This window comes from Palaemon carinicauda, chromosome 8 (genome assembly GCF_036898095.1).
Source record: "Palaemon carinicauda isolate YSFRI2023 chromosome 8, ASM3689809v2, whole genome shotgun sequence".
Taxonomy (NCBI): domain Eukaryota; kingdom Metazoa; phylum Arthropoda; class Malacostraca; order Decapoda; family Palaemonidae; genus Palaemon; species Palaemon carinicauda.
Window position 1 is genome coordinate 35,584,321 of NC_090732.1, and position 23,978 is coordinate 35,608,298.

Here is a 23,978-nt window from a genome sequence, read left to right on the forward strand (position 1 = left end):
GAAGAAGACAATGAATGTCAAGTAGGATTTACAGGTGGAGGCAGGATAGAGGACAATATCTTTACATTACAGTATTATGTGGAAGAGAGCTATAGTAACAAGAAACCCCTAATAGTAACCGCGATAGACTTTAGTAAAGCATTTGACTCTGTAAAAAGGGAGGTACTAATAGAAATTTTAAAAGAATATAGAATTAACACCAAAATCATGAGTGCAATTGCAAATATTCATCAAATGACATACTACGGGCATTGACTTAAGAGAAGGTATAGAACAAGAGATGGAGGTTACGAGTGGAATTAAACAGGGTTGCACAGGATCAACTTCACTTTTTAAACTAATTACGTATATTGTCATGAAGAAAATAAAAGAGGAAGGAAACGGTTTCAGAAATCAATTAATAAAGGTAGAATCGTTATTTTTTTTTTTTTTTGCAGATGATGCCTTAATAATTACACAGGATATACATAATGCAAAGCGTAACATCCAGATATTAGTAGAAACTGGTAAAAAAATGTGGGTAGAAATTAATAAAGAAAAGAGTAATTTTATGATTTACAATATGGAAGAAAAGCCAGATAACATAGAGGGAATCAAAGTAGTAGAAAATTTAACATACTTAGGAATAAAGCTTGACAATAATAGGAATATATTTAAAACTCAGAAAAGGGTAATGATAGAAAAGGCACAAAAATTAGCTAATCTAATATATTCAGTTATAGAGAAAAGTTGCAATAAAGTAATGATAGGAAAAACATTCTGGAAAAGTATTGCTTTACCATCTATTTTGTATGGAACAAGTATTATAAATCTAACGGAAACTGAAATAGAGAAACTACAAAGAATAGAGAATGGGGTATACAGGAAGATTTTAGGTGTCACTAAAAGCACAGCTAATACTACTCTCAGAGGGGAGATAGGTGCATCTTCTATGAAAGCAAGGGTGATGGATGAGAAGCTGCAGTACTTAAATCGTACCCTGAATGGGAATAAGGAAATAATGAAAATAATTATCCATGATATTCAAGAAAAAGAAGGAAGATGGTGGAAGCAACCTGCAAAGTACTTAGAAGAATTAGGTTTAGGCATAAGACAGATAAGAAGAATGAACAAGGCAGAAATAAAATCGGAAACCAGAAAGTGGGATACTGAAAAGTGAAAAGAAGAAATAGAAAGTAAAGTGAGCTTAGAAATATATAGAACGTGGAAGAAAGAAATTAAAGAAGAGTTACTTTATGACAATATATTTGCTTCAGTGATATTATTTAGAGCAAGAACTAATACGTTAAAACTAAATATTGTAAATAGAAACAATGACGGGAATGTATACTGTAATTTTTGTGAAAATGAGGAGGAAGATTTGATACATTTTTTGTTGTTTTGCCAGGAATATAGAAGAGAAAGGAATGAAGTAATTGAGCTACAACAACCCTACGAGGATGGCCTAAAGAAAATAGTAGGATTATTTTTATTTTGTGAAACAAATATAGAAAAGAAAAAAGAAGTATTAAACCTGATGTGGAAGAAAAGACAAAACAGTACAATAAGATAAACTTTGGAGGCGCCGTTGTAAAAGCTATGCCTCACCCCAGAACCTGAACCTGAACCTGAACCTGAGGTGATTGAGTGACTCCATGATACCACAGGGTGGTCAAGGAAAAACAGGTCGTTGCCTGTAAAAATGGAAGAGAAAAGAAGAAATAAAAAGAGAAGAGGAAAAAAGAAAGCAAAATTTTACAAAGCTTTCAAACTCTATTACATTAACATAAGGGGCATAAAATCAAAAGTGGACTCGCTAGAGGAAATAATAGAAAAAGTTAAACCAACCGTTATTTGCATCACAGAAACACATCTGAAGGAGGAAGAAAATTTGAAGATAGCAGGTTATAGGGTCTTTAATAATAATAGAAAATCAAACGGAGGAGGAGTGTTGATTGCAATAAAAAATGAATTGCAAAATGTAACGGTGGAAATAAAAAGCGAAAATCAGGGTCACGAGTCTCAATGGGTAAAAATTGATAATGGGAAGACTAAAGTCAGATTAGGAGTAATCTATGCCCCACAAGAAAATAAAACAAAGTCAAGCCATTTAGAAAATATGTACAAGTCTATTAAAGACGAAATAATGATAGCAAATTGCAGAGAAGAAAAAGTAATTGTAATGGGAGACTTCAACTGTAAAGTAGGAAGCATAATAAAAAACAATAGTAATGAGATTACAAAATCAGGCAAAATGTTAAGAGATTTAGCAGAGGAGTCCAACATGATAATTGCAAATAGCAACCCGAAATGCAGAGGGACTTGGACGAGAATTGAAAAAGAGAAGAAATCAGTGATAGATTATGCTCTAGTTAGAGAAGAAGACGAAGAAGGCATTAGGAGCATGGTAATTGACGAAGAGAAATTGATAACACCCTACAGAATATCAAAAGAAATGGTGTATTCTGATCACTGTGCCATCCTACTCGAAATGAATTGGTTGACCCTAAACAAGAAAGAAAGAAAGGTAAGATATAAAATAGTCTGGAACCATCTAAAAGTCCATAAAGATAAAAAGGATCTCATAAAGATTGCCAAAGAAAAAGCTAATATAAGAATAAAATATTCAAAATGGCAAAAAAAAGTGCAAGAAATATTAAGAAAATGTAGTGTAAAAGAGACAAACAGAAAAAACAAGAGGTCCAAGGAATTAAGGAAATTAATGAAACTTAAAAGAACCTTAAAAAAGAATTGTATTAATGTTGGAAAGGAAAACAATGAGGTCAAGAGAAGAATGAAAGTACAGGAGAGCCTTGTTGACCTATACATACAAGAAGAAAAACAAAAAGAGGAAGGTTTAAGAATAATCAAGCAAATAGAAGAAATCAAAGCAAAAGGAGGTATGAACAGCACAGCCTTCTGGGAATTCAAGAAGAAAGTGGATGGAAAAAATGCCAGTAAATGTACAGCAATCAGAGGAAAAGATGGAGAAATAATAGAGGATATTGAAGAAATAAAGAAAGAATATGAGAAATTCTACAGTGATTTATTTAAGCTAGAAAATCCCCTAAGTGAAGAAGAGACCCTGGCAGAAGAAATCAACAACATGTTTGATAAATGGCTGTCAGGAAGTGACAGAGTGAGATCCAGCAAGGAAGAAAAAATAACATATCAAGAAGTAGAAGCCATCATAAAAAGCCTGAAAGACAAATACACAATGGACAGGCAAGGATTGAACAATGTTATGATTAAAATGATGGGGAATGAGATAATAGAAAGCCTGAAGCTGATACTCACAGAAATTGACGAAAGCATATGTATCCCTAAAGAGTGGGAAGAGATGTGGATACTTTCAATCCACAAAAAGGGAAATAAAATGGAACTAGAAAATAAAAGAGGCTTATTTATTACAAGCATAATTAGTAAAATATACGAGAAAATAAGGATGAAAAAATATAAGGACAGATTCAAAGAAGAGATGAGTCGATTCCAGTGTGGAGGCATTGAAGGAAGATCTACGGCCGATCATCTGCTTACACTAAATGCAGTAATAGACTATAACGCCTATTTGGGAGGGTCGACATACGTATGGTTCTGTGATGCGTATAAGTGCTTTGACAAGCTAGATCTAAAGGATTGCATAAAAGAAATGGGAAAAATGATAGGATGGAAAGAAGCATTGATAGTTAAAAAAATGAATGAAAAAGGTAGAGCAGCCATCAACTGTCCAGCAGGTACAACAGAAGATATAACGATTGAAGGAAATGTTAGACAAGGAACTATATATGGACCCAAGCTATGCAGTATAGCAACTGACAAAGTTAATAGCATTAGCAGAAAAAATATCACATTGATAAGAAATATTGAAATTGAATCACTTGTATATGTAGATGATATAATGTTTCCCTCAGGAAGGAAAGATGGTATCGAATGTGCCATAAGTAACTGCCATAGCCTAGAGACCCTAAAGAAGTTCACTATAAACACCAACCCCAAAAAATCGGGTGTATTAAGAATTAACAAAAGAAAGAAAGAGAAAGAGGTGGAGATTGAAACAAAAGTGAAGAACGGAAAAGTAAGTTTAGTTAAGGAATATAAGTATCTGGGTGAATGGTATACAGAGAAGGGAAACAAAGAATTGAGTATCAGTAAAAAAACCCAGAGGGTTGCATATATGACCCAAGAAATAAGAAAATATGGGGATACGAGAAAAGTTGGAAAGATGGCATTGGAAGTCAGAAAGAAAATATATGAAACAGTAGTTGTACCAACAATATTTGCCAACGTGGAGACCTGGAGTGTAATTAGGGACAAAGATATGAAAGATCTAGAAAACCTCCAATACAAGATAATAAGAAATATGTACGAACTACCTGCGAGTACTCCATATTGGGGCATACTTGCAGAAACAGGAATATGGCCGGTGTCCTGCAGAATAGAATATAAGAAGTTAATGCTCTTCCATAACATCATAAACTCCGAGGAAAAAAGATTAGTAAGAGAGATAATTGAGGATCAATTGAAGAACCCGTATGGGAAGTGCTGGAGCAAGAGCGTAGAAGAAATCTGCAGTAAATATGGGATGGAAGTGGAAGAAATAAGAAGTTGGGGGAAAAGGACCCTGAAAAAAGAAATCAAGAAAAGAATTATAGAAAAAATAGAAGAAACTATTGAAGAAAAAAAGAAAATAATGAAAAAATTAAGATTTATTAAAGGAAATGGCCCTATGCCTTATATCAGAGAAATGTATCTGGATAAGGCATCCCTTGTGATGAAAGCAAGGTTAAATATGCTCAACTTAAAAGCAAATTTCAGGGGAAAATATGATGACAATTTGTGTGATTTATGCAAAGAGGAAGAAGACACCACCGAACATTTATTTTTATGCCCAAAGTTAGAACAGCTGAAGAATGTAGAAATAAGTGTAGGTATGCTAAAAAATCCTGGCAGGGATCTGGCTGCATTTATAGATAGGGCAATGAATATAAAAGAAGAGTTTAGGAAGCCCAAACTGATTACCACAACAGGTTGCCAAAACTGATGATAGCAAGGTGTTATCCTATCCAATTTCAAAGTATAAGGGAATAAAAGTAAAGATTGTGAACCACATTATATTAATTTATTTAAGGCACAGATGATACAAACTTAATAATAAGAATAAGCTTAGAAGCTTTGCACCTATCTATAAAGAGATAGAGTGCCCGCAAACTTATTTTGCGGAGTGAGCAATAAGGAACCAGGAACCAGGAACCAGGACTCGTATTCTTGTGGGTCAAGTTGTTACCGCCATATGTCCAAAATGTCTGCCATTGAACCCAAGAAAGTTCTGTTTATTTGTCTAGGTTAGTTGCCTTTATTTAGCGTTGTCATTGTAAAATAGTCGAAGAAATGGATTTATTTGAAACTTAGAGGTGTACTTTTAAGGTTACTACCCAAGAACATTGCCGGCTTCATCCACGTAGATGATTGGTAAAGTAGGGTACTGTTGGTAGGACCTTGTGTGATACTGTACTTTCGATGCTCGAGGTTACTAATCTGGTCAATATCAACATCATTTATTGCAGAGTTGTGTAGTTTGATTGAATTTTGATGTCAAAATTCATGGTAGTTTTCAGAATGGTGGATGTAGGCGTTAACTTGCCTTGCGGTAGGTGGCCCAACCCATTAACTTTTCCATCATACTATAACTGCAAAGTTTGCCCCTTGTGTTCTCCTACCCCCTATTTCTTGGCCCAAATCTATTAAACCATCGGGGACTATGTATAACAATCGCCAAGCAAGACCTTCTGTGCGCACAAATCACCATCCCACCTATACTTTCCCATCTAACCTAACCTGCAAGCTGTGACATTACCTACTTAACTAAGGGGAACTAACGCAGGTAATTCTATATAATAGCTCTGCCAGCAAGTTATCAAATTTAAGTACTTTTACTAGAAAGAGTGAAGTCCAAGGTTTCATTTGATATTTAAATCTAAGCGGCACTAGGTCTAGAAGTGATTTAAAAATCAAAATAGTATTGTCTTTAAAAGAACCCTCATTATTTACTCCCAAATTATGCTTTCCTGCAGCACTCCTCATCTTGTACAGTATACAGCAAAACTGGTGATACCTGAATTCAATGATTTTCATGAAAGTCACTAACTGGCAACTTTCACATTCTTCACATTTGTAATGAGACTAGGTTTCCGGGACAAAGCATTTTGAAACTTCGTTCAATAAAAGATACAGTTCTTTAAGCATGGTTTTAAAGAATTTATGCTGTATTTATCAAAGTATCAGCTCGATCATTAAGGAAAAATTAACTCAATAATCTTTAATTGTAATAAAAGAAAAAAAATGAGTGACTTTTTAGCCACCGTAGTTGTCTTTAACGCTAAGAACGTATCAGAGATGTATTTGTGTGCGGACATAAACTGGCAGTCTCACGGTGGCACTCTCACAAGCAAGTCAGCTGTCAAATAAGGCTAGAGCTACCCTACAGCTACTGAATAACTGTAACTCAAATTAAGCTTGTTTCACCAGATTATCTATAAAATATAGATATAACTAATTGTCTTAACATCAATGAAACAACTGTTTATAGATGGCTAAATGATGTAATGAAGAAGAAAATTGAAAACCCATCCTAGGAGGTGAGAGGCTCCATTGCTCAACCACAGAAGACGAAGAGTTATAAAGCCAATAGCATACATAGGCCTAGACTCCAAAGCTATCCTATCATCATCATCACCACCATTATTATTATTATTTCCGTTATTATTATTATAATTTAAGTTACATTGTTATTGTCTTTCTGTAGAATCTACACAACACATATGTCTGAATATGTCTGACCTGATTATAGTCTTCTGTTCGTTAAGTAAAAGTAAAATAATAGAAAGGTAGAATTAATTGTGGTATTTTTTTACTTATGGACATTAATTGCTTTCAACATAAAATGTAGGTTTTTCTGTTTCATTATGATGTGATTTGAATGATTTTCAGGTTTATTTTCATCGCAAATGAATACTTATCCTTCCACCACCCCTCCCCCTATACCCCTACCTAGACCTTACCGGGGGGGGGGGGCTGCGACCTCCCCTTAAGGCCACAGTGATTTTCAGGGCACTACTGAACCTAATAAACCCACCTAACCTAGCCTAGGGGCCCTGTACCCCTACCTAGGCCTACCGGGGGGGGGGGGGGGGGGGCTCTGCCCCCCCCTGCGACCCCCCCTTAAGGCCACAGGGATTTTCGGGGCACTACCGAACCTAATACAACCACCTAACCTAGGGCCCTGTACCCCTACCTAGGCCTAGCCCCTGCGACCTCCCCTTAAGGCCACAGTGATTTTCAGGGCACTACTGAACCTAATAAACCCACCTAACCTAGCCTAGGGGCCCTGTACCCTTACCTAGGCCTACCGGGGGTGGGGGGGGGCTCTGCCCCCCCTGCGACCCCCCCTTAAGGCCACAGGGATTTTCGGGGCACTACCGAACCTAATACAACCACCTAACCTAGGGCCCTGTACCCCTACCTAGGCCTAGCCCCTGCGACCCCCCCCCCCCATCACGGCCACTACCTAACACATCCATCAAACCAAATCCAAAGTGATGGTACTGCTGTATACATCGTTATACTATCTCCATTATAATATACTCTATAAATTATGAAGCTTACCTTAAACTGTTGGTTCATAAAGATGTGCTGCTGCTTTGAGGAAAACGTGAAGCCGTTGCGAAGGTTCCTTGACATGCAGGACAATTTTTATTTTGTAAAATTAAATTGTGTGTCTGGCACAAATCCACTAGTTTTTCAATATTCCCCGAATAAGTTACAACAAATTCATTGTAAGTTAGGAAACAGTCAGGACAAGAAGACGGAATTTCAACTTCTTGTGCAATTTGAGAGGACGTGCTTGCTATGGCCTCCATGTCTAAGAACGAAATGAAAGAACTAGGTAAGATAATGTATTGTCGCGCTATGATTGGCCAAACCTGTAACGTCATAGTGGATAGGCGCTGTGATTGGCCAAACGTCATAGTGGACTAGTTTGTCTGCGGATTATAGTGGTTACAGAGCAAAAACAAGACACAGTCAACAATAACAACAGACTTAGAAAAAATCTGGGAGGAAGACATGAGTAGCGTGAGTTTGATCGTCGATATATAAAGAATTAGGCATTTGCGACAGATAATATTATACAAAAATACTGCAAAAGACTTCCTTAACATAGAGAACTAAGTTAAAATACGGTACATTATTAATGTCCATAAATAAACTAATACCTTAATTGTATTTCTAATGGCGAACATAGCTCACCATCTTGTTTATTTATTTATTTATCAATTTTTCCTCAACTGAAAAAAACCCACAGGGAGACTGAAATTTTATGGAATTAGCGTTGACTATAGTCTAAACCATAACTTGTGAAAATTTATTGGAAGTTTTGAAATCACGATCCTAAGGAATGTTTATTTTTCAATATTAAGCTTACCCGATAATCATGTAGCTGTCAACTCCGTTGCCCGACAGAAATCTACGGACGGGATACGCCAGCGATCGCTATACAAGAGGGGGGTGTACTCACCAGCGCCATCTGTGGTCAGGTACTCCAGTACTTCTTGTCAACACCACCTCAATTTTTCCTCTGTCGTGCCGCCGGCAAGACCTACATGGATACGCTGTTGATTTTGGAGTCTCTGTTCCCCTGTAGTGGTGACCCCCGAACCTATTACGAGTGCTCAGCCTGATATGTCGGATATGTTACGTGCCATTCAGGCTCTAGGTGATAAGGTGGAGTCTTTAGTGAGTGACCACAATCTTCTCTTGGCAGATGTCAAGGAACTTAAAGTGAAAAGTGCAGTGGGAAGTGTTAGTGCCAGTGCTGTGCCTAGTGTCAGTGTCAGTGTTGCGCATGAGGATACTTCTGTGCGTGCCAGTCGTCCTCCCAGTCCGGGACCTCTTGCAAGCTCCCAAGCCCAGGGGAGAAGCAATGTCGAAGGGCAAAAGGGTTCGGCAGGCCTTGATCGGCGCACAGTTGTATCCTCAGTGGTTGCGGGCGTATCTGATAGAGATCGTCACTTCCACTCCCAGACGATTGAGCCCTTTATTTCCTCGTCTGCGGAAGAAGTTTCCAGGAGGAAACGCTGGACCCAGGTCTCACGACCTCTTAAACGTAAGGTCCAGACCGAGCGAGTCCAACAGCCCAGGTGTAGCCACTGGGCCAGTTCGGACTCGCCGCATTCATCTGATGACTGCACGCCTCCTAAGAGAGGTAAAGCGATGCCTCAACAGGCCTCTGCTCCAACTTCTGTTGATCCCAAGTTGTCTATGCTGCAGACAATGCAGTCTCAGCTTGTGGTGTTGATGCAGGAGTTTCAGGCAGAGAAGGTTAGCACACCTCCTCCTGCGAGCGCTCCTCCACCTCTGCGCAGTCCACCCTGCCAGACGTATGATGTTGAGGCTCCTCCTGCCTCCATGCGTGAGCTGCCGCATTGGGAGTTGCCAGGTACCAGCGCTATGCAGCAACCTCCACTTTCCTTGAGGCAGGAGCCTCTTGCTATGCGGCAACCTCCTCAACCCTTGAGGCAGGAGCCTCATGCTTTGCAGCAACCTCCTCTACCCTTGAGGCAGGAGCCTCATGCGTTGCGGCAACCTCCTCCATCCTTGAGGCAGCAGCCTCATGCGTTGCGGCAACCTCCACCATCCTTGAGGCAGCAGCCTCATGCTATGCGGCAACCGCCTCAACTCTTGAGGCAAGAGCCTCTCTCTGCGCAGCTACCTCCTCAACCCTTGAGGCAGTCGCAACTCTTGAGGCAGGAACCTCATGCTATGAGGCAGCCGCCTCAACGCATGCAGCAACCGCATTCTTCGCAGCATGAGCCTCTTCCCATTCAACATGAACCGCATACCATGCAGCATGAGCCTCATGCCTTACAGCATTCGCTTCTGACCACGCTTGCTCCTCAGACCTCCGCAGAACCTCCTTCATCCCAGCCTCATGACTTTGTCATTGCCAGCCCTCATCCTCTTCAGCAGAGACTTGATGATGGATCCGCAAGTGCGCATGCACCCGTTCTACAGGATTCAGCCATTCAGCATACCGCTTTATCGTTACCTCTCGCTTCTCAACCCTCAGGTGATGAGGTTTCTGAGGATGAAGCTGCTCACCTTGATGATCCTTCTTCTGATGTGGAGGAACACAAGTCGTCGCCACCTTCCTTAGACTTTCGTAAGGTCCTGACTCTGTTCAGAGAGTTATACCCTGAACACTTTGTTTCTGCAACCCCTCGTTCTCCTCCATCCGAGTTTTCTCTAGGCATGCAGCCTATTACGTCTGCCTACACCAAGCTTGTCCTCGCCAGATCATCAAAGAGATCTTTGAGGATTTTAGGGGATTGGTTGCAGTCCAAGCAGCAGCTGGGAAGGACATCTTTTATGTTTCCTCCTCCTAAGCTGGCTTCTAAGTCGGGCGTCTGGTATGCCACGGGAGAGGAACCAGGCTTGGGGGTCCCTGCCTCTGCCCAGGCCGACTTCTCAAGTTTGGTTGACTCTCCCCGTAGGTCGGCTATGAGACGCTCTAAGGTCTGCTGGACCTTTTCTGATCTGGACCACTTGTTGAAGGGAGTCTTTCGCGCCTTCGAAATTTTTAATTTCCTCGACTGGTGCCTGGGGGCCTTGAGCAAGAAGACTGCCCCTTCTGACAAAGACTCGGCCATGCTGATCATGTCCTGTATGGACAGAGCAATTCGCGATGGTTCTGGCGAACTTGCTTCTATTTTTGTCTCAGGAGTCCTCAAGAAAAGGGAACATCTATGCTCCTACCTATCTACTGGTATCACCTCTTGCCAGAGGTCACAGTTGCTGTTTGCTCCTCTCTCCAAGTTCCTGTTTCCGGAGGAGCTAATCAAAGAGATGGCTGCGGCTCTTATCCAGAAGGATACGCATGACCTCATGGCCTCTTCAGCACGTAAGGCTAAAATCGTACCTTCAGTGCCGAGAACTTACCGCACCCCGGTGGCTGATACACCTGCTACCAGATTCATTCCGCCCTTTCGTGGCAGAGCCCCCAGCCGAGGAGGTTCCCGTCCAGACGGTCACAGGGGCAAGTCCAAGAAAGGTGCCAAGTCCACGAAAAGCAAGCTTTGACTTTCCTCCTCTCCAGACAGCTGTAGGAGCCAGACTCAAGACCTTCTGGCAAGCCTGGGAAAGAAGAGGTGCAGACGCTCAGTCTGTCAAGTGGCTAAGGGAGGGTTACAGAATTCCGTTCTGCCGCAATCCCCCTCTGACCACATCTCCCATCAACCTCTCTCCCAACTACAAGGAGAAGGACAAGAGGCTAGCGTTACATCAAGAGGTGTCGCTCCTGTTACAGAAGGAGGCAGTGGTGATAGTCCGGGACCATCAATCCCCGGGCTTTTACAACCGTCTCTTCCTGGTGGCCAAGAGAAGACAGGAGGTTGGAGACCGGTGCTGGACGTCAGTGCGCTCAATGCTTATGTCACCAAGCAGACGTTCACAATGGAGACGACGAAGTCGGTCCTAGCAGCGGTCAGGCAGGAGGACTGGATGGTCTCGTTGGATCTGAAAGACGCCTACTTTCACGTTCCCATCCATCCAGACTCCCAACCTTTTCTGAGATTCGTCTTTGGAGAGGTTGTGTACCAATTCCAAGCCCTGTGTTTTGGCCTAAGCACGGCACCTCTTGTGTTTACGCGACTGATGAGGAATATTGCGAAATTCCTTCACTTGGCGGACATCAGAGCCTCCCTTTATTTAGACGACTGGCTTTTAAGAGCCCCCACAAGTCGTCGCTGTCTGGAGAGTCTCAGATGGACTTTGGATTTGACCAAGGAACTGGGTCTCTTGGTCAATTTAGAGAAGTCCCAGCTCGTTCCTTCCCAAACCATCGTTTACCTGGGAATGGAGATTCAGAGTCGAGCTTTTCGGGCTTTTCCGTCGGCCCCAAGAATCAACCAAGCCCTAGAGTGCATCCTGAGCATGCTGAAGAAGAACAGATGCTCGGTGAGACAGTGGATGAGTCTAACAGGGACTCTTTCATCGTTAGCCCTGTTCATCGAGTTAGGGAGACTCCACCTCCGCCCCCTTCAGTACCATCTAGCAGCTCACTGGAACAAGGATATGACGCTCGAGGCGGTCTCTATTCCTGTTTCCAAAGAGATGAGGGCTACTCTAACGTGGTGGAAGAGCAACATTCTTCTCAAGGAGGGTCTCTCATTAGCTGTTCAGACCCCCGACCTTCATCTCTACTCGGACGCATCAGACTCGGGCTGGGGCGCGACATTGGACGGACAGGAATGCTCGGGGACATGGAACCAGGAACAGGAAACGCTTCACATCAATTGCAAGGAGTTATTGGCAGTTCATCTGGCCTTAATGAACTTCAAGTCCCTCCTGCTAAACAAGGTGGTGGAGGTGAACTCCGACAACACCACAGCCTTGGCGTACATCTCCAAGCAGGGAGGGACTCATTCGAGGAAGCTGTTCGAGATAGCAAGGGACCTCCTCATTTGGTCAAAAAGTCGAAAGCTCACGCTGGTAACGAGGTTCATTCAGGGCAATATGAATGTCTCGGCAGATCGCCTCAGCAGGAAGGGTCAAGTCATCCCCACAGAATGGACCCTTCACAAGAACGTGTGCAGCAGACTTTGGGCCCTGTGGGGTCAGCCAACTATAGATCTGTTCGCTACCTCGATGACCAAGAGGCTCCCATTGTACTGTTCCCCGATTCCAGACCCGGCAGCAGTTCACGTGGATGCTTTTCTGCTGGATTGGTCCCACCTCGATCTGTATGCATTCCCGCCGTTCAAGATCATCAACAGGGTTCTTCAGAAGTTCGTCTCTCACGAAGGGACACGGCTGACGTTGGTTGCTCCCCTTTGGCCTGCAAGAGAATGGTTCACAGAGGTACTGCAATGGCTGGTCGACGTTCCCAGGACTCTCCCTCTAAGAGTGGACCTTCTACGTCAACCTCACGTAAAGAAGGTACACCCAAGCCTCCACGCTCTTCGTCTGACTGCCTTCAGACTATCGAAAGACTCTCTAGAGCTAGAGGCTTTTCGAAGGAGGCAGCCAGAGCGATTGCCAGAGCAAGGAGGATATCCACTCGCAGAGTCTATCAATCTAAGTGGGAAGTCTTCCGAAGCTGGTGCAGAGCCAATGCAGTTTCCTCTACCAGTACCACTGTAACCCAAGTTGCTGACTTCCTGTTACATCTTAGGAATGTTAGATCTCTTTCAGCTCCTACGATCAAGGGATACAGAAGTATGTTGGCAGCAGTTTTCCGCCACAGAGGCTTGGATCTTTCCTCCAACAAAGATCTGCAGGACATCCTTAGGTCTTTTGAGACCTCTAAAGAACGTCGCTTGTCCTCTCCAGGCTGGAATCTAGACGTAGTCCTAAGGTTCCTTATGTCATCTAGATTTGAACCTCTCCAGTCAGCCTCTTTCAAAGACCTTACTCTCAAAACTCTTTTCCTCGTCTGCCTTGCAACAGCCAAAAGAGTAAGTGAGGTTCATGCCTTCAGCAGGAACATAGGATTCACATCTGAAACGGCTACATGTTCCTTACAGCTCGGTTTTTTGGCAAAAAATGAGCTTCCTTCACGTCCTTGGCCTAAATCGTTCGAAATTCCTAGCCTTTCCAACATGGTGGGTAACGAACGGGAGAGAGTTCTTTGCCCTGTCAGAGCTCTTAAGTACTATCTTAAAAGGTCAAAACCCTTACGAGGACAATCAGAGGCCTTATGGTGTGCTATTAAGAAACCTTCGATGCCTATGTCTAAGAACGCAGTTTCTTATTACATAAGGCTTCTGATTAGAGAAGCTCATTCTCACATGAAGGATGAAGACCTTGCTTTGCTGAAGGTAAGGACACATGAAGTGAGAGCTGTGGCTACTTCAGTGGCCTTCAAACAGAACCGTTCTCTGCAGAGTATTATGGATGCAACCTATTGGAGGAGCAAGTCAGTGTTCGCATCATTCTATCTCAAAGATGTCCAGTCTCTTTACGAGAACTGCTACACCCTGGGACCATTCGTAGCAGCGAGTGCAGTAGTAGGTGAGGGCTCAACCACTACATTCCCATAATCCCATAACCTTTTTAACCTTTCTCTTGAATGCTTTTATTGTTGTTTTGGGTTGTTACGGTGGGCTAAGAAGCCTTCCGCATCCTTGTTGATTTGGCGGGTGGTCAATTCTTTCTTGAGAAGCGCCTAGGTTAGAGGTTGTGTTGAGGTCCTTTAGTATGGGTTGCAGCCCTTTATACTTCAGCACCTAAGAGTTGTTCAGCCTCCTAAGAGGACCGCTGCGCTCAGTAAGGAAGACGTACTTATTAAAGGCAGAGTAATGGTTCAAGTCGACTTCCTTACCAGGTACTTATAATTTCATTTGTTATTTTGAATAACTGATAAAAATGAAATACAGGATACTTAGCTTCTTGATTAACATGTACACTGGTTTTCACCCACCCCCCTGGGTGTGAATCAGCTACATGATTATCGGGTAAGATTAATATTGAAAAATGTTATTTTCATTAGTAAAATAAATTTTTGAATATACTTACCCGATAATCATGATTTAATTGACCCACCCCTCCTCCCCATAGAGAACCAGTGGACCGAGGGAAAAATTGAGGTGGTGTTGACAAGAAGTACTGGAGTACCTGACCACAGATGGCGCTGGTGAGTACACCCCCCTCTTGTATAGCGATCGCTGGCGTATCCCGTCCGTAGATTTCTGTCGGGCAACGGATTATCGGGTAAGTATATTCAAAAATTTATTTTACTAATGAAAATAACATTTTATACACAAAACGACATAAGCAAGCAAAAAATAAGTACTGTAATAACTTTGAAATCATATCCCAAATGCATAAATTGTTATCATTAGACTATCGGGCTCTGCTTAAACTGTTCTCCATCTAGATGCCTTCTTTCCCAGTCTGAAACCTTCTATCCAGACAGACAACTCAAAGACTAGTCTGACTGACTCTCGCCGAGTCACGTTGATAAAGGGATTCGTGCTACAGTAACATATTCAATTTCTTTTATGAAATATCACGTTAGCATGAAATTTTTTTAACGATCTAACATTATTCAATGATGAAATTATCCATAACAAGTGACCGTTGACTCATACATACACATGTACAAAATGAAATATAAAATTTGATACTAAGTGGCAACATAAGAGCAATGCTTATCCGAAGCAAAAATAAAAAAAATATCACCAGTTTTGCTGCACACTGCATAGTAATTAGGGGGTTCTTTAAATGTTGGGAAAACAAAAAATGGCAAAATATGTTAGAGCAAGGTGGGAGGCATTATAAGAAAACTAACGTGGTTTTCCTCACTAAACGACCTGGAACTGACTTAGTCAACATAGTCAACCAAACAGAAGTTCGTGATGTCATTGTACTTTTGATATACAAGGTGTTCGCGCGAGGGTTGTAACCTCTGCATTCCATGCTTTTATTTTTCTCTAGTATATTTGGAAGATTTATATTAGAAAAGTGTAAAGAAGGACCCTTTTCACCGGGCATCACAGGTCTCTCCTCAGAAATAGATTTTTCCTTCGTCAAAATCCCTTTTATGGATTTTTTTGATTGATTACTCAATTTTTAATTTAGTATATATTTTGAATATACTGTATAGTATATCAAATTTATGCTGGCATCTTGGACTTCCGTTTATGTATGCTGGCATCACAAACTTCTGTTAGGTTGACGAAGTCATTTCCAGGTCGTTTAGTGAGGAAACCAAGCTATTTTTTTTTTATAGCCCCTCCCCCCTCACTTGTTCAACATGTCTTGCCATTTTTTGCTTTCCCCCCATTAAAAGAACCTCCTAATTACTGTACAAGAAGAGGAGAGCTGTAGGACTGCATAATTTAGGAGTAAATGGAGAGCTTGGTCTTGTAAACAATTACTGTCAAAATTAGATTTGACCCACCTGACAAAAACCAAGTCCCTCGACTTCATAACTCTCTCAAATTCTTTTTCAGACTGAGCTCTTGTTTGTACGTTAAAAACATAGATTACATCATTATTATATCATCGACTGTATTCTATGCAGCAAGACGTCACCCAAACGTCATAGTTTTTAACCAATGATGATTATCAACATTTTATTTTAACAAAACTAGAATCACATGACTTGAATACCCAAACAGATGACAGTTTTACTAGGAAACTGAACACCTCAGTACTTTTCACACAATTTCCACCTAATTTTTCAGTCTTTTGAGAGCCACGAAGGCATATGTACCATCAACTTCTAGTGCAGTTTCTCATTTACCATCTACTTTGACATCAATTTCTGTGATTTTCTCCCAATTTCTTTTCTCAATTGTTATTTAAATTATAAAGATTTTGTTTTGCATTATTGTAGTTAGTAACATTGAAAGAATAACAAAGTACTTCCAAGATCACAGTGTTATTAAAAGAGAAAGTGACACTATTTGCCCCACCTGTGGTTCTAAGTGCTGACTTGATATTAACAAAAAAGCATTTCGGTGTGACAGAAGGCTTGCTGTATTGAAAAACAAGAAAAAAGTGAAAAAAGGGGTAGTTTGTAGGTATCCATTATTAAGGGAACTTGGTTTGAAAAGTCACCGCTAGGTAAGGATACGGCTACTAGGTTAGGTTATGTGGTCTGTTTAGGTAAGCTGATGGCCTGGTTTATTGCTAATTCTACATGTGTCATTATTCGTATGTTAAAACGGGTTCTTTAATTCATTCCCCACCCAAAAACCCCGGTTTCCCACTTGGGGTCCCCCAAGATTGGAAAGGTTGACAAATATGGTAAAAATACTATTCCTCCTCACAAAAAAAAAGGTGAGCGTTAGATAAAGCACTAAGTAATTCATCAGAAAAAAAAAATCAAAATTATTAGTGGCAGAGCTATTGTATAGAATTACCCTAACGCCCCCCTGCAACCTTTCTTAGATTGCCGTAGGAAAAATTATATTTTCAATATTAATCTTACCCGATGATCATGTAGCTGTCAACTCCGTTGCCCGACAGAAATCTACGGTCGGGATACGCCAGCGATCGCTATGCAGGTGGGGGTGTACACAACAGCGCCATCTGTGAGTAGGTACTCAAGTACTTCTTGTCAACAAGAACTCAATTTTTCCTCTGTCGTGCCGCCGGCAAGACCTACTTGGATACGCTGTTGATTCTGGAGTTGTTGTTCACGATTTGGTGATGTATTTACTCTAGAGTTTAGCCTTCGCTATTCAGGAAGCTTTATCATTAGCTTAGCAAGCTTTTGGAATTAATTTGGATTAATTGTTAACGAACTTTGCTAGATTTTGGAATTCCCCCTTGACTACTTCTACAATTCAAGATGTCTGACCAGTCTCAAGTCCCTAAGTACAGGCAGTGTAGCGTTAGGGCTTGTGCTAGGCGTCTTCCGAAGGCCTCTATTGATCCTCACACCGTTTGTTCCAATTGTAGGGGTAAATCCTGTCAATTGGAAGATCGATGTGGGGAATGCGCTGGGCTTTCGGAATTCGATTTTAACGAATTCCTTAAAAATGCACGTAGGTTAGAGAAGGAGAGAATCAGGAGGAGTTCTTCTCGCTCTGTGGATTTTTCCTCTCCCCATGCCCCTCAACCTTTTCCTTCCCCTGTAGTGGTGACTCCCGAACCTGCTACTAGTGCTCAGCCATCCATGGCGGATATAATGCGTGCCATTCAGGCTCTCGGTGACAGAGTGGAGTCATTGGCTAATGACCGTAATCAGCTTTTGGCAGATGTCAAAGAGCTGAAAGCGAAAAGTGCAGTGGGAAGTGTTATCAGTGCTAGTGATGTGAAAAGTGTCAGTGTCAGTGTTGCGCATGAGGGTACATCTGTGCGTGCCAGTCGTCCTCCCAGTCCGGGACCTCTTGCAAGCTCCCAAGCCCAGGGGAGAAGCAATGTCGAAGGACCAAAGGGTTCGGCAGGCCTTGATCAGCGCACGGATGTATCCTCAGTGGTTGCGGACGTATCTGTCAAAGATCGTCCCATCCACAAACAGACGAATGAGCCCTTACATTCCTCGTCTGTGGAAGAAGTTTCCAGGAGGAAACGATGGACCAAGGTTTCACGACCGCTCAAACGTAAGGTCCCTTCCGAGCGAGTCCAACGGCCCAGGTGTAGCCACTGGGTCAGTTCGGACTCGCCGCAGTCTTCCGATGACTGCACACCTCCCAAGAGAGGTAGAGTGGTTCCACAACAGGCTACTGCTCCGTCTGTTGCTGCTCCAACCACGGTAGACCCTAAGTGGTCCATGCTGCAGACTATGCAGTCTCAGCTTGCGGCATTCATGCAGGAGTATCATGCTGAGAAGGTTAACACTGCACCTGTTAACCTACAACCCGCCGAGGTTGTGCGCTCAGCAGATACTGCGGCTGCCTGCTCCCACACTCCACCTGTGAGAGCTTCACCACCGATGCGCAGTCCACTCTGCCAGACGCATGTTCTTGTCACACCATCCGTTGACATGCGTGAGCTACCGCATCAGCAGTGGGAAGGTGCTGTAGAGCTGCCGGGTTCTGACACTATGCGGCATGCTCCGCAACCCATGCGGCATGCTCCGCATACCATACAGCATGCTCCGCATACCATACAGCATGCTCCGCAACCCACCGCAACCCCTCCCACGCACCAGCACTCTGCCTTTGTTGTTGCCAGCTCGCAGACTGACCAGCAGCGGCATGATGTTGGATCCGCAGCAGTTACGCATGCACCCGTACTGCCGGATTCAGCCGTTCAGCTTTCTGCTCTGCCTTTGCCACTTCCTACTCAGCTTTCGGATGATGGAGTATCAGATGACGAAGCTGCACATTTGGATGAACCGCACTCCGACCTTGAAGGACCCAAGTCTACGCCTCCCTCCTTAGACTTTCGTAAAGTCCTTGCCTTGTTCAGGGACTTGTATCCTGAACAGTTTGTGTCTGCAACCCCTCGCTCTCCTCCCTCCGAGTTTGCTCTGGGCATGCAGTCTGCTGCTCCTGCCTTCACCAAGCTTGTTCTCGCACGCTCTTCCAAGAGAGCTTTGAGGGTTATGGGAGAGTGGTTGCAGTCCAAGAAGCAACTGGGAAAGACTGCTTTCATCTTTCCTCCTACCAAGCTTGCTTCCAAGTCGAGCGTCTGGTATGCCACGGGAGAGGAACCTGGCTTGGGAGTTCCTGCCTCTGCCCAGGGCGACTTCTCAAGTCTGGTTGACTCTCCCCGCAGGCTGGCTATGAGACGTTCGAAGATCTGCTGGTCCTTTTCAGACATGGATCATCTGTTGAAGGGAGTCTTTCGTGCCTTCGAGATCTTCAACTTTCTCGATTGGTGTTTGGGAGCCTTAAGCAGAAAGACTTCCCCTTCGGATAAGGACTCTGCCATGCTGATCATGTCTAGCATGGACAAAGCCATTCGGGATGGGTCTGGTGAGCTTGCGGCTTCGTACGTCTCGGGAGTGCTTAAGAAGAGAGAACATCTTTGCTCCTTCTTATCGGCTGGTATCACTCCTTGCCAGAAGTCAGAGTTGTTGTTTGCTCCTCTCTCCAAGTGTCTGTTTCCGGAGGAGCTGATTAAGGGGATGGCTGCCTCCCTTATCCAGAAGGATACCCATGATCTTATGGCATCTTCCGCACGTAAGGCTAAAACCTTACCTTCCGTGCCTAGACCCTTCCGCCCTGCAGCAGTAGACACTCCTGCTACTAGGTTCATCCCGCCCTTTCGTGGCAGAACCTCCAGCAGAGGAGGTACCCGTGCCGACAGTCACCGTGGCAAATCCAAGAAGGGTTCCAAGTCCGCAAAAGGCAAGTTCTGACTGCCTTACTCTCCAGACAGCAGTGGAAGCCAGACTCAAGACCTTCTGGCAAGCTTGGGAGAGCAGAGGTGCAGACGCTCAGTCTGTGAAGTGGCTAAGAGAGGGGTACAGAATTCCGTTCTGCCGCAGTCCCCCTCTAGCTACATCTCCCATCAACCTCTCTCCCAACTACAAGGAGAAGGACAAGAGGCTAGCGTTGCAACAAGAGGTGTCGCTCTTGCTACAAAAGGAAGCGGTGGTCATAGTCCGGGATCATCAATCCCCGGGCTTCTACAACCGTCTCTTCCTGGTAGCGAAGAAGACAGGAGGTTGGAGACCGGTGCTGGACGTCAGTGCTCTCAATGCTTTTGTCACCAAGCAGACGTTCACGATGGAGACGACGAAGTCGGTCCTAGCAGCGGTCAGGAAGGAGGACTGGATGGTCTCGTTAGACCTGAAAGACGCGTACTTTCACGTCCCCATCCATCCAGACTCCCAACCTTTCCTAAGGTTCGTCTTTGGAAAGGTTGTGTACCAGTTCCAAGCCCTGTGCTTTGGCCTAAGCACGGCACCTCTTGTGTTTACCAGACTGATGAGGAATATTGCCAAATTCCTTCACTTGGCAGACATCAGAGCCTCCCTTTATTTGGACGACTGGCTTTTAAGAGCTCCAACAAGTCGTCGCTGTCTGGAGAATCTCAGATGGACTATGGATCTGACCAAGGAATTGGGCCTCCTGGTCAATATAGAGAAGTCCCAGCTCGTCCCATCCCAGACCATTGTCTATCTCGGTATGGAGATTCAGAGTCGAGCTTTTCGGGCTTTTCCGTCGGCCCCAAGGTTCAATCAAGCCCTAGAATGCATCCAGAGCATGCTGAGAAGGAACCGATGTTCGGTCAGGCAGTGGATGAGTCTCACAGGGACACTATCATCGCTGGCCCAGTTCATCGAGTTAGGGAGACTCCACCTCCGCCCCTTCAGTATCTTCTAGCTGCTCACTGGAGAAAGGACATGACGCTAGAGGCGGTCTCAGTGCCTGTTTCCGAAGAGATGAGGTCTATGCTAACGTGGTGGAAGAACAGCATTCTTCTCAAGGAAGGTCTGCCATTAGCTGTTCAGACCCCCGACCACCGTCTCTTCTCGGACGCATCGGATACGGGCTGGGGTGCGACACTGGACGGACAGGAATGCTCGGGCACGTGGAATCAGGAGCAAAGGACACTTCACATCAATTGCAAGGAGTTGTTGGCAGTTCATCTGGCCTTGATAAACTTCAAGTCCCTCCAGCTAAACAAGGTGGTGGAGGTGAACTCCGACAACACCACAGCCTTGGCTTACATCTCCAAGCAAGGAGGGACTCATTCGAGGAAGTTGTTCGAGATCGCAAGGGACCTCCTCATTTGGTCAAAAGATCGAAAGCTTTCGCTGGTAACGAGGTTCATTCAGGGCGATATGAATGTCATGGCAGATCGCCTCAGCCGGAAGGGTCAGGTCATCCCCACAGAGTGGACCCTTCACAAGAATGTTTGCAGCAGACTTTGGGCCCTGTGGGGTCAGCCCACCATAGATCTATTCGCTACCTCGATGACCAAGAGGCTCCCGATGTATTGTTCTCCGATTCCAGACCCAGCGGCAGTTCACGTGGATGCCTTTCTGCTGGATTGGTCCCATCTCGACCTGTATGCGTTCCCGCCGTTCAAGATTGTCAACAGGGTACTTCAGAAGTTCGCCTCGCACGAAGGGACACGGTTGACGTTGGTTGCTCCCCTCAGCCCGCGAGAGAATGGTTCACCGAGGTACTGCAATGGCTAGTGGACGTTCCCAGGACTCTTCCTCTAAGAGTGGACCTTCTGCGTCAACCTCACATAAAGAAGGTACACCCAAACCTCCACGCTCTTCGTCTGACTGCCTTCAGACTATCGAAAGACTCTCAAGAGCTAGAGGCTTTTCGAAGGAGGCAGCCAGAGCGATTGCCAGAGCAAGGAGGACATCCACTCTCAGAGTCTATCAGTCTAAATGGGAAGTCTTCCGAAGCTGGTGCAAGGCGAATGCAGTTTCCTCAACCAGTACCACTGTAACCCAGATTGCTGACTTCCTGTTACATCTAAGGAACGTAAGATCCCTTTCAGCTCCTACGATCAAGGGTTACAGGAGTATGTTGGCAGCGGTCTTCCGCCACAGAGGCTTGGATCTTTCCTCCAACAAAGATCTACAGGACCTCCTTAGGTCTTTTGAGACCTCAAAGGAACGTCGGTTGTCCACACCAGGCTGGAACCTAGACGTGGTTTTAAGGTTCCTAATGTCATCAAGATTTGAACCGCTCCAATCAGCCTCTTTTAAGGACCTCACATTAAAAACTCTTTTCCTCGTCTGCTTAGCAACAGCTAAAAGAGTAAGTGAGATCCACGCCTTCAGCAGGAACATAGGTTTTACATCTGAAACGGCTACATGTTCCTTGCAGCTCGGTTTTTTGGCTAAAAACGAGCTTCCTTCCCGTCCTTGGCCTAAGTCGTTCGAGATCCCAAGCCTGTCCAACTTGGTGGGGAACGAACTAGAGAGAGTACTTTGCCCAGTAAGAGCTCTTAAGTACTATTTAAGACGGTCAAAGCCATTACGAGGACAATCAGAAGCTTTATGGTGTGCTATCAAGAAGCCTTCTCTTCCGATGTCTAAGAACGCAGTTTCTTACTACATCAGGCTTCTGATTAGAGAAGCACATTCTCATCTGAAGGAAGAAGACCTTGCTTTGCTGAAGGTAAGGACACATGAAGTGAGAGCTGTGGCTACTTCAGTGGCCTTCAAACAGAACCGTTCTCTGCAGAGTGTTATGGATGCAACCTATTGGAGAAGCAAGTCAGTGTTCGCATCATTCTATCTCAAAGATGTCCAGTCTCTTTACGAGAACTGCTACACCCTGGGACCATTCGTAGCAGCGAGTGCAGTAGTAGGTGAGGGCTCAGCCACTACATTCCCATAATCCCATAACCTTTTTAATCTTTCTCTTGAATACTTTTTATTGTTGTTTTTGGGTTGTACGGAAGGCTAAGAAGCCTTCCGCATCCTTGTTGATTTGGCGGGTGGTCAAATTCTTTCTTGAGAAGCGCCTAGGTTAGAGGTTGTGATGAGGTCCTTTAGTATGGGTTGCAGCCCTTTATACTTCAGCACCTAGGAGTCGTTCAGCATCCTAAGAGGACCGCTAGGCTCAGTAAGGAAGACGTACTTAAAAAAGGCAGAGTAATGGTTCAAGTCGACTTCCTTACCAGGTACTTATTTATTTTATGTTTGTTATTTTGAATAACTGCTAAAATGAAATACGGGATACTTAGCTTCTTTGTTAACATGTATGCTGGTCTCTACCCACCACCCTGGGTGTGAATCAGCTACATGATCATCGGGTAAGATTAATATTGAAAAATGTTATTTTCATTAGTAAAATAAATTTTTGAATATACTTACCCGATGATCATGAATTTAAGGACCCGCCCTTCCTCCCCATAGAGAACCAGTGGACCGAGGAGAAAATTGAGTTCTTGTTGACAAGAAGTACTTGAGTACCTACTCACAGATGGCGCTGTTGTGTACACCCCCACCTGTATAGCGATCGCTGGCGTATCCCGACCGTAGATTTCTGTCGGGCAACGGAGTTGACAGCTACATGATCATCGGGTAAGTATATTCAAAAATTTATTTTACTAATGAAAATAACATGTTAGGGATGGAATAACATTTTGAACAGAAAAAATAGTTTTTCTTGTAGTAGATAATGTGCTTTCATTGAATTTGACCTTCATTTCAACTGCAAATAAATCAAAAACCCACTAGACCATCTAAGAATGGGGATATTTTTTAGAAATCTAATGGTTTTTGTTCCACCGTGTGCTTGATTCTCGCGCGGAAAAAGAAAAACATCAAGCTCCTGTGTACTGGCTAGCGGTACATGCTGAGCTGTGAACACTAACCCCATTGATTATTATTTTTTAGATAATTAAGTTTTTAATTGCAGTGAAAATAAGTGTCATTTTCGAAGAAAATGGACGTTTTTCTAAATGAAACACCTGTTTTTTTAGTAGAAAAGGTCTTTCCGTCAGTAACTATAATAAAACCCTGACATATTCTTAGCAATAGTGTTGAAAATAAGTTTGTTCTGTAACTGGAATACAAACCATGCTATTTAATAGGGGTATTACTTTTGGCGTAGTTGAAATGA

General features: G+C 43.6%; 1 pseudogene; it reads left to right on the forward strand.

Moving 5' to 3' along the window:
* Positions 1 to 2,383: 2,383 nt before the first annotated feature.
* The window catches only part of LOC137645175 (uncharacterized), a 45,304-nt pseudogene continuing 23,709 nt past the window's right edge, over positions 2,384 to 23,978 (forward strand).